The sequence below is a fragment of the Mustela nivalis genome (genome assembly GCF_964662115.1).
Source record: "Mustela nivalis genome assembly, chromosome: 10".
Taxonomy (NCBI): Eukaryota; Metazoa; Chordata; class Mammalia; order Carnivora; family Mustelidae; genus Mustela; species Mustela nivalis.
Window position 1 is genome coordinate 2786606 of NC_139029.1, and position 10684 is coordinate 2797289.

Consider the following 10684-nt stretch of genomic DNA (forward strand, 5'->3'; position numbering starts at 1 on the left):
CAGATAAAGAGATAGATAGGTAGACAGATAATAGATTCATTCCGAGGACTGGATCAGGTGCTTAGGGAGGTTGGAGAGTCCCACAGTCATCTGTCTGCTGGCTGGAGACCCCAAAGAGCCAGCGATGAGGGCGGCCTGAATCTGAGGGTCTGAGAACTGATGAACAGATGGTGGAAGTCTCAGTCCAGAAACAGGAGGCCAGTGTCCAAGCTCAAGCGGTCAGTCAGGGGGGGTGAGTTCCTTCTTCCTCCACCTCTTGCCCCAGCCTCAGCAGACCCCCTCCTGCACTGTGAGGGTCACGTCCTTGACTGATCCACCAACTCAGATGCTAATCTCATCGGGAAATACCCTCTACTTTTTCTGCTTTGGGGTACATCAAGACTACATGGACCAGCAGGGGCTCACTCTAAGTATATTGGCGCTTTCCTGATGTATCAGTCATCCGTGCTGTGTCACACGTTGCCACGACTCGACTGCCTGAAACAACATCCATTTATCAGCTCACAGCTGTGTAGGTCCGAGGTCCAGGCGCCAGGGGCGTGGCTGGGTTTCCTGCACAGAGTCGCACACTCGTGGTGCTGTTCAGCAGCGCTCCCAGGTGAGGCTCGGGGGAAGAATCCACTTCCAAACTCATTCAGATTGTTGGCAGGATCAAGCTCCTCATGGATGGAATACTGAGGACCCGTCTCCTCGCTGGCTATCTGCCACTTCCTGGAGCCCACCCACAGCCCACAGTCCCTGCCAAGGGGGGCCTCTGTTGTACGAGTCAGCAGTGGAGACTCTGTCATCATCTCCTTCTCATGCCTTAAAGAGCCTCATCTCTTTTAAGGGCTCACCTGATTATGTCAGGCCCACCCAGGTAATGTCCCTTTAAAACCAACTGTGCATATAACACAACCCCCATAGCCATAATCCTGGGGATCATATGTATTGCAGGGATGGGAGTCTTGGGGCCCATCTTAGAGTTCTGCCCACCACACTTGGTCTCTACTGATCTGCTCCAGCCTGATGACCTCAGTTGGTTTTTTTCTGTGAATGAATGTAAAGTGATCTTCTTTGGGATAAATCGGGGTGGGGCTGGCAGGTTGGAGTCCAGTGTGTGCAGAGCAGGTTGAACGGCTGACGAGAGCATTGGAGGGTACTTGACTGGGACCACGGAAGAAGTGTAGGGCAGAGAAAGAGTGGCCAGAGCTCAATGACAACTCAACACGCAGCCAGGATATGCCAGAAGGACCAAGAGAAAGTTGAGGAAGTTTAAAAATGGGGAACTAGGAGGGAATCCCATTGCCACAATGACTATCATTAGCTCTGGGGCTAGGAAATGTCCCCACACCCACATCAAGGACACATATCATGTACCAGTCATTTTCTTTCTTTGGTCATCTTAGGAGCATCCAGGAAACTCTTCCCACCACCCTTGACATCAGTGTCATTTGGTAAGAGGACCAAGAGGACCCACTCACTGGGAGCCCTCCATTTCCTCCCATGACAGTTCCTGGGCTCCTCACATGGACATCAACCTCTGAGGCCAGTCTCTACCTGAGCATAACTCAGTCTCAGCCGGAGCGTCCAGGGACTACAAGCTTCTTTAGCAGTGACACCGGGGCAGGGAGGAGAGAACAAGAAGAAATTCAGTCTGCAGTCTTCCCGAACCAAGAATGTCTTTGTGTAGGTTCTGAACTGAATAAACACACAGCGTGAAGCTCGCCAAATGCCGGCACCTTCACTTTCCCATAACGAATGGCTGATTAGAATCAATAACAATTCCCTGCCACTGTGCCAGCCCACAGTGCAAGGAAGGCGGAGGTGCCTGGGCTCCATCCAGCAGGATGGCTGCTATGCCCGAGCCCGAGGCTCCAGCCAGGGGACAGCCACCATCTAGCCACGCTGTGCTGGCCACTAGCACTCGCTCTCAATTTCTCCTTCTGTTGCTCAGCTTCTCAGATAAGCCAGAAAATCTGCTTTAGAGCATAGGACCCGTGTAAATTGTGTTTCCGACCTAACAGGGGCGTGTGTGCTTGTCCGTGAGGTAGAGACAAAGGAAGAGGCAAGACCACATTTGTCACGGGCGCATGTGGTCATGCTGGAGTCCTCAGCAGAGGTGCAAGTCTGGTGATGAGGCTGATTTGTTTAATTTAAAGGGGTTTTGGGGTCAGAATAACATGGCAGATAGGATGGAGTTTCTGGAATTGGGCCCCTAGGTCCCCATTGTGTCCCTTGCCAGCTGTGTGACCTTGGGAAGTTTACTTAACCTCTATGTCATGTTCTCATCTATAAAGTGGGGGCTATAATCGGGACTGCCTGGTGGACATCTCCCACACACCCATGTGAAGCACTATGACACCTCAGTAAACATTAGCTGTCATTACCACTCTGCTGGCTCCCCCTAAGGGTGCCTGGTGGACTGACCTATGAGATGTAAGCACTTTTAAGGCCTTGGTGGGCAGCATTCAGGGCATTTCCTACAGCCTTCAACGGAAGGGGCTGCTCCCTGAGTCAGTGTGGGTTGGGCTGCTGAAACATAGCACCATCAGCCTCACGTGAGACGCTGGGGCCTGCTACCAACCCCAGCATGACTACTGCAATCTCTCAGGGCATGGCTCCTTCGTGAGCAAGGTCTTGAGGTCTGTGGGCACCCAATCAAATATGTGGATTCACTCACGTGTACCTGATTTCTCCCGGTCTGCCTCATAGAGCACCAACCTCAAGAGGGCAGCGTCATCAAGGTCATCCTGACATCTGCCTCTACTTCTCATCCATCATGTCCAGGTGATGGATGGAGGGCCACAGGATGGATGGACACTCATAGGCAGGAGAGAATAGCTATGGGACGGGCAAGTACAATAGGAAGGATGGGAGCCACGGGGAAAACAGGCAGACAGAGGTAGAATAGCCACGATGGATGGACAGACGTCGGATGGAGGGACGGTCATAGAATGGACAGGTAGCCAAAGGAAAGATGGATTTCCAAAGAGTAGCTGGAGAGTACTCACTGTCTGACAATTGCTCAGAAGCTTTAGTGGTCCTGGCTGCCCCGGCTCCACACCCTTCTTCAACAGGGCTTATCCTCCTGACTCAGCGCAGGGCTCCTTCCTACAGACTCCAGCTGTGCTGTCCACTGCCCAGCATCAGGACACTTGCGTTGCTCTGTCCACATTTCTCACCTTCATTCATCTTCTGGATATGTCTGTGCAGGTCCTCCAAGTCCAGTGCTGGAGGTTGCCCACAGTTCCTCCAGGAGAAGTAACTCATTCCCTCCTTTGTGAACTCATAGCACTTACCACTGTTGGTAGATGGCTTTTGTCCTTCCTTCTACATGATGAGGAGTGGAGCATGCTGTTTTCTCCTCTGCATCCCCACGGCGCCTAGTGCTTGGCACAGAGTCGGGCACAAAAGGGATGGATGGATGGATGGATAGACGGACGGATGGACGGATGGACAGACAAATGGATGGAGGGATGGATGGAGGGATGGATATAGAGAGAATAGAGGGACAGAAGGACTAATTCTGGCATCATTAGCCCTTCTGGGAAGAAGTAAGGAACAGAGGAGAGACAGAATGTGTGGTCTCACACTGGGATCAAAGGGCTCCTGTAATTGATGCTCAGAGTTCACAGGCCTCTCAGGTCCCCAGACTGGCCTGTCCTCCTTTCTCCCAACTCTTCACCCATGTCCCTGAACTCTTACCCTTGCTTCTCTGCTATTGACCATGGGTATCTCTCTGGCTCTCCTGCTCAGCTGAACACTTGACATTGGCCCCTATGGGTAGCCAGCTCTGTCCAGTGACCCCCCCCATAGTTATGGCAGGCAGTCTTAGATTACAGACCCCCAAGAATTACATCTATGTGTGCCTGGAACTTAAGCACATTTTTCTAAGGAAATAGAAGCACTGGACAGGCTTCTTAGTGATGAGGTCAAGGAGGAAGACAGGAGTGAACAAGAGGCCACCACTTGCTCTCGTGAGCTCACTGTCAGGGAGACAAGCTACACCACCGAGTGGGGGCAGGGAAGAGAAAACACGTCCCCATGAGATGCTTGGGAATGATGGAGAGAGAAGGTCTGGGGCAGGACCCACTTATGAAGCACCGGCAATATGTCCCACAAGTATCCTGGAAGAGAGGGACTATTAACCCATTTCCTGATGGGAAGCTGAGGCACCCTGAAAGTGGTACCATGAGGAAACCCCCAGCGCTAACGAGGGTGTCTAGCCAGAACTCCGTCTCTCCAACCCTAGACCCTTCACAGAACCCTGGCGGTGGCGCCAGAATGATTTGGAGAAAAATAAACAGGAAAATGATGAAAAGAGAGGGAGCTGCAAAAGGCAGGGCAAACCCCGGGCCCTCCCCCATCGCGAAACCACAGAGGACGGCGCCGCAGAGCAGCCTGTTTCCAGCCCTTCCCCAGGAACATTCCAGAGCATGCCAAGCAGCAGATGCTGGGTTCCCTGCTGCACTGAGATGATGTGAGCTCAGTATGTGACAGCTATTAATCGCTTATTTCTCAGATCAGCCTATTAGAAATAATCATGCGGGCAACCGCGAGCCATTAATCTGTGTCGGAGCCCAACCCGCACAGGCTACCAGTGGACGCGCTCCTTAGAGATGCCTGAGGCAGGGAACGCTTGTGCACAGAGAACACTGCTGGGAAGGCTGAGAGCCCGGGATGGGGCCCACGCCGCATCAGGGGGGATCGCAGGGGGCCCAGGACCTCGGTGACCCCAGGGGGACTGGCCTTATTCCCGAGGGCAGGGACGGCTCCCCATGGAACCAGGCCCTTGGAGTGCTTCGTTGTGAGGCTGTTAGCCGCACCTCCTTCGTGGGCGATGGCGGACAAGCAGAGAGCACACGTGCTCGGAATGCAATGTCCCTGCACTCGGTGACATGCCAGGGGCGGGAAGAGTCGCCCCTCCCCCCACCCCAAGCAGGACAGCGTATTTTATCCCCGATGTTGGGTAGCATTGCCGACACGGAATGATGAGGAAGAGGATGGACTTTCAGTTGGTTTCTTTATTGTTCTTCAGTTCTCTGTAGGCAACACACAACCTTGCCCGGCCCCTCCTTCTTGGCCCCGTGCGCCTGCGGACAGGATTGCACCCCTCCACTGGTCTCCCCAACAGCCCTCGGAGTCTCTGCCTCCAGGGAGACTCTGGCCCCTTCCATCCCCAGCTCCACCCCGACCCTGAGAGCTCCGGACTCTTCAGGAGTAAGAGGGAAAGCAGTAATGGCAGGGCCTCAGGGGAGACCCCGCCACAGACGCCAGCGTAGGTGAGCCATCCCCAGGCCCCCAAATTCCAGGGCACTTGCTGGGGTTATGCCATGGCAAGGCCTCCCTCCAGGGCATGGCTGCAGTAGACAAATGAGACAGAAGGTCTTTCTGGTGGCTTTTCCGGGAGACCTTAGTGTCATGATATAGTGACAAAGAGCGGCTCTCCTCAGCCTCATGTCTCCGGTGGCTGCCGGCTGGGGGAGGCCAGTAGCACCAGTCCTTGGGGCTTCTCTTCGGCTGGGGTGGGGGGGAGAGTCCCTCTGCCACCTAGCAATGTCTTTAGCTACACATCAGCATTGCAGGGGGGCCCGTAGGTCTCATTCCCTTGGCTTCATCCGCACCGTCCATCAGATGGAGGGAGCGGAGCCGTCCCTCGGCCCTGGCTAGAGCCTCGGAGACTCCGCCTCTAGCTCTGCTAAGAGAAGCTGCTTCGCTTGTTGCGTCTAATGAACCCCGAGAGCTCCGACCTGACCAGCCCAGTCTTCCCCGAGCGTCTCGCCTGGTTTGTGAGCAGACACGACCTGGGCTGAGCGGCCACATTCAGACATTGCTATCTGCTATGGAATTCACTGCAGGCCCTAGGCTGTGGTAGATCTACATGCTTCTCCGATGTCTCGTCCCAGGTGTGGTGTGGTCGGAGGTCCCAGATTTTGACTTGTCCTCTGCATTCCTGCCATTGGGGAACGCCAGTTCCCGGACCACCTAATTACTCACCTCTCCACGAGAACCCGCCCCCTAGCGATGGGATGCAGTCTGGCGCTGGCCGTGTTCGCAGGAATCCGAGAAGATACTCCCAGGATGATCTTAGTGGTAGGTTTTCATCTCCCAGACAAAAGAACTTGAGGGAAATGTCCTTACTCATCCCTCTTTGTCCCAAACATATTGTCAAAGTACCCATCCTTCAAAGCACCCTTCTCCAAGCCCTACCATCTGCTCACGAGCGGGGGAAGGAAGTTTGGATGAGAGGGACCGTGGGTTTCACGAGGAAGGGAACTCCATTAGGTGGGAAGTCTGAAGGAAGCTGGAGAGAACACGGTGTCTCCTGACCAGAGGACGCGAGGGAGAGGAAATGGCAGGGCAGCTCCGAGAGGGCTGCTGGTTTTCTTTCTCAGGGTTGCTTTATATCCCTTCTCATTAGAAAGAGTAATGTCTTGCCCTTTCTGCATGAAGTCAGGGACAAACATGGAGTTCGTCAGTGATTTTTGAAAGCTAGAAAATAATCCACCGGGGGGAGAAAAAATACAGCCCCAAATGGAGTCCTCTGTAAGTAATAAATCTGCTGCCTATTGTGGTCTGTTTTCCTAAAACAAAAGTGACTGTAGCAAGCGATTTTTATTATTGCTCATATATGGCTTAAATATTTCAGCTGGGAGATGCTGTGTGAAGAGACAATAGCCAGTCTGACATAAGATTTATTAGAGAAAGTGGGCACAAATACATTTGTAGGGAACAAAATATGTTTGTAGAGATTATTCCAGATTTACAGTGATTAATAACGGGTCGGGCGCGGCGTATGTCACAGAGTCACCTCCGTCGCGGTCCCTGCACGAGGGCTGAGTCAGGCTAGAATGTGAACTTCACAGCACCAGCACCACGAAGCGTTTGCTGAAAGGGTGAAGTTTTCTGAATAGAATGGAATGAACCCCACAAACAGGGCTTCCACTCAAAACAGTGTCAGAGGCCTTAAACACTGACTTGCTAATGGGGTTTCCAGTCAGGAGGCATGCACGGGGCTCGGGCAGGGGCTCTATGAGACCCAAAGGGGGAGACGCCAGACACCAGAGATTTCTCTTTGCTCTGGGGCTGGGAGGAGCTGCAGAGTGAGGGGGAGGCTGAGGCTCTGCCCCCGTATGTAGCAGCTGAGGCCCCACTGCCTCTGTTCCGGGTGTATATCTGAGACCCTCCTCAACACTGTGCTGTCTTGATTTGGAACGCGAGTTCCGACGGTAACTGATAAAAAGTACTGATGGCTCCCATGCGTCTGGGCGAGGAATCTGTTTATCCACAGAGCTACAAGGTGCTCCTGGAGACCACCGCGCTGTTGAGTGTAAGTTCCCTGCACGCCTCCCTGCAGATTTGCAGCAGCGGCAACGAATGAGCGGCAGAGGCCCACGAGACCCCTCCCCGCCATGAGCTGGTTCCCCTCCTAGCAAGTGCTCTGCAGCTCTCTGGGAGGGGTGGCGGGGCGCGCTTCCTCCGGGGCAGCTGGCCTGCCTGACACGATCCATCTTCCTCCGTGAGCTGGGGTTGGCTGGAAGGCTGGAAACAGCAGCCTGATTAATAAAACTCGCGAGCAGACGCCGCGGTCGACACTAACAGGCTCCCAGTAAACAGCCCGTACATGGAATCTCATCCCCCCAAAAGGGCGAGCTTCGGCCGGAAGGCACCGAGGCACTGAGCAAGTCCCTCCTGCTCGCCGCTCGCGTGGGGCGGGTGGGCTCGGGTGGGAGTTGACACGCAGCTCGAGCGCGGAGGCTGGTGGGATCTCCAGCCTCCCCAGTTTGTTGCCATGGAGAAGGAGTTGGATGGCTTTAATACAGCTGTGCGGATGTCTCCCCCGAGACGCGCCATGACAAGTTGGACTGGAAGTAGCGAATGAGCAGCTATAATCTTCAAACTGTATGAATAAGTGATTGATTGGGCACGGGGGCCGTAAACAGCGCTCTGTTCTGGCAGCGTGGGGCCCAGCAAAATGAGATAATCAGTCTGGGAGAGACACACACAGTGCAGCCACTGGCTCTCTGTAACCTTCCATGGAGGAGCATCGCGGGCCTGGGGAGTCTGCCCAGAGCCGATGACCACGGCCCTGAGGACACCAGGCCACCGTGGAGCCCCGCTGGCTCAGAGCCCATGTCAACCCCATGGCTGCTACTGGGGTTTTTCAAAGGAAGTTGTGCATCTGCCCCTCCCCACCAGCTTGGCCTCCCTGGAGAAGGGCTGGGCGTCGGGGGCAGGTGGGAATCTATACACATGTGAGTCCCTGGGGCCAGCTGCCAGGGATTTTCCTGAGGAGAATGTTCTCTGCCACTCGGGGAACCCTTCTTCCCCTGGCCAGACGCAACTGGGCCAGGACAGGCCACCCACAGGCCAGAGCTGGGCGTGAGCTGCACCAGCCTGGAGCTCTGGCCAGCAAGAAGTGGACATGGAGGTGGACCATCAGGCAGACACCCAGGCCTGGGCCAGCAGGAAGCTGAAGACAGAGAATATAGAACCAATGCAGGCGGAGGCCGGGCGTCCGTAGTCTCCGCAGCTCCCGGGTCTTTCCTCTCCCGTTGCCGGCTGCGGTTGTATTAAAGGCTCCTTTCATTTTCTGTATTCTGGTGCTCCAACATCTTGGGGCCCGCAGACCCTGGAGGGCCTGCCCCTCTCAGGACTGGCTAATTCCCCAAAAGGCTGAGTAGCTCACTGGTGACAACATGCTTTCCAAACCCAACCGGCCAACCCAGAGCCCACCCCCAGGGACTCCCTCTATCGGCTCTCAACTCCAGGTTACGACCCACCTGCCCTGATCACCTCAGGGCAGGTACCAGACAATTGGGGGTGCCCTGGAGCCCACAGAAATTATTCAGACTGGCCAACCCTAACCCTGCGTACCCTGCTTACCCTCGTCTGGTCCTTCCCATGGAAACCACTTTCTGCTTCTCCTTTCTGCTTCCTGACGCACGCCGGTGCTCCCGTACGGCCGGCATGGCAGGTGGGTCTCCTTCTTGCCACGCCTGAATCACAATGAAGCCTGTATTTTTAATCAGTGGTGTAGAGAGACTTTGTCCTCTCTCTGCCTGATCTCCTGCAGAGCTTCTGTGTCGGGGTTACACCCTCCCACGCCCTCCCCTGCAGTTAGATGGGGCCATGGTACCCGTCTGGCCTGTGGGTAGCGGGCAGCCATGTCTACTGGGCAGAGCCCTTAGGTGTTGGCAGGAAACCCTCTGGTTGGGCTTCTTCCCTCTGCCACTGTAGCCAAGCTTCCATCAGACTGTCCTGACCCAGGCCACGGATGACGGATGCGAGCGGTCATCTGGACCCCAGCAGGCAGTGCGTGCGCAGACACAGAGTTTCGTTGGGCCAAGTCCCCAGTTTGGAGCTGTTTGTTACGGCACTGTGACAGTACAGTTGTGGGGTCTGAGCACGTAAAATAAATTCCCTTTACCTGGGGCCGGTTCGAGTACATCAGACATTCCTGATCAGAAAACCACACTCCACAGGCAGCAGGTCATGCTGCTTGGGAGGGCCCCTGCTGTTACTTGGCGGCCCTGGGGTCTCGGCCGGGCAGTTGGGTTTCCTTCTGCCCCAGCTGTTTGCCCGTAGCGTGGAATACTGCCTCCAGGGTCCGGTGTGTGTGCTGAGATCATTCTAACTGCTGACAGGGGTTACCTCACATGGCTACATTGTGATCACCGTCGACATCAGCATAGGTGGGATCAGCCATGTCACCCATAATACAGGTGAGAGAGAACCACCAGTGCCGTTCACAGTAACTCAGGTGAGGCATCATGATGCCTGGAGTCAGGGAGGAAGCTACGTGCCTGGGCAAGGCAGTAACGTTCTGGGTGTATCTGGAAAATGGTAGGTGGCAGATTGTATTTTCCAAAGTCAGCCACCCACACCAGTACACGCCTCCCACTGCTCCCCAGCACGCCTTGCCACCCACCCTCCATCAAGAGCCAGAGGCCAATTCCTAGCCCCTTGAATGCCGGCGGGCTCTTGACTGTTCTACCGAACAGAGGGCAGCAAGAGTTATGGGAACAACTCCTTGGCTGGGTCCTAAAAGATGGTGCATCTATTCCCTTGTTCACTGGAACACTCCACTCAGAGCCTCGTGTGCCCATGTAAGAGCTCTAATAACCTCAAGGCCGCTGGGCTATAAGGAAGCTGAGCTACATGGAGAGGCCACACGTGGGCTCTGGTCAGAGATCAAACTTTGAGTCCTCCTACCCAGATAGAAGATGTGTGAGTGAAGACAGCGCCAGATGACCCCATCCGCCAGCCTGCAAGTCACCCCAGCAAAGGACCCAGATAACACCAAGCAGACATAAGCGGTCCCCACCGCGCTCTGTCCTGACTCCTGACCCGCAGAATCTGAGTGTATTAGAATGCTTGTCCTTAAGAACAGGAACAAAGATAAAGCCAACAGGATGTGCTGGAGGACAGGACAGGAGGGATAAGATACAGAAGTGGTGATTCAAGGCTTGACAGCATCTTCACTTGAGATGACCTCGGGCAGAAGATCCAGTGGGGCAGCTGTGAATAGTAGGTTGTGATTCAGAACTAGGGTTTTATAGCATTGAAGGTCACCATCAGAAAATGTGTGCAAAGCCACGAGGTAGGAGGTCACTTAGAAATTAGGTGTGGCTAGAGAAGAGGTCCAGCGCTTGGTTCTGGGTATCTATCCACAGAAATGTGTATGTTCATCAAAAAATCC

General features: G+C 54.6%; 1 long non-coding RNA gene across 1 annotated transcript; it reads right to left on the bottom strand.

Annotated features, from left to right (window-relative positions):
- Positions 1 to 6670: 6670 nt before the first annotated feature.
- On the bottom strand, positions 6671 to 9577 carry LOC309843191. Its single transcript, XR_014300000.1, has 3 exons — positions 9413 to 9577; positions 8869 to 8981; positions 6671 to 7524 (listed from the first exon to the last, which is right to left on the bottom strand). It is a non-coding gene; the product is annotated as an uncharacterized lncRNA (long non-coding RNA).
- Between the last annotated feature and the right edge of the window lie 1107 nt (positions 9578 to 10684).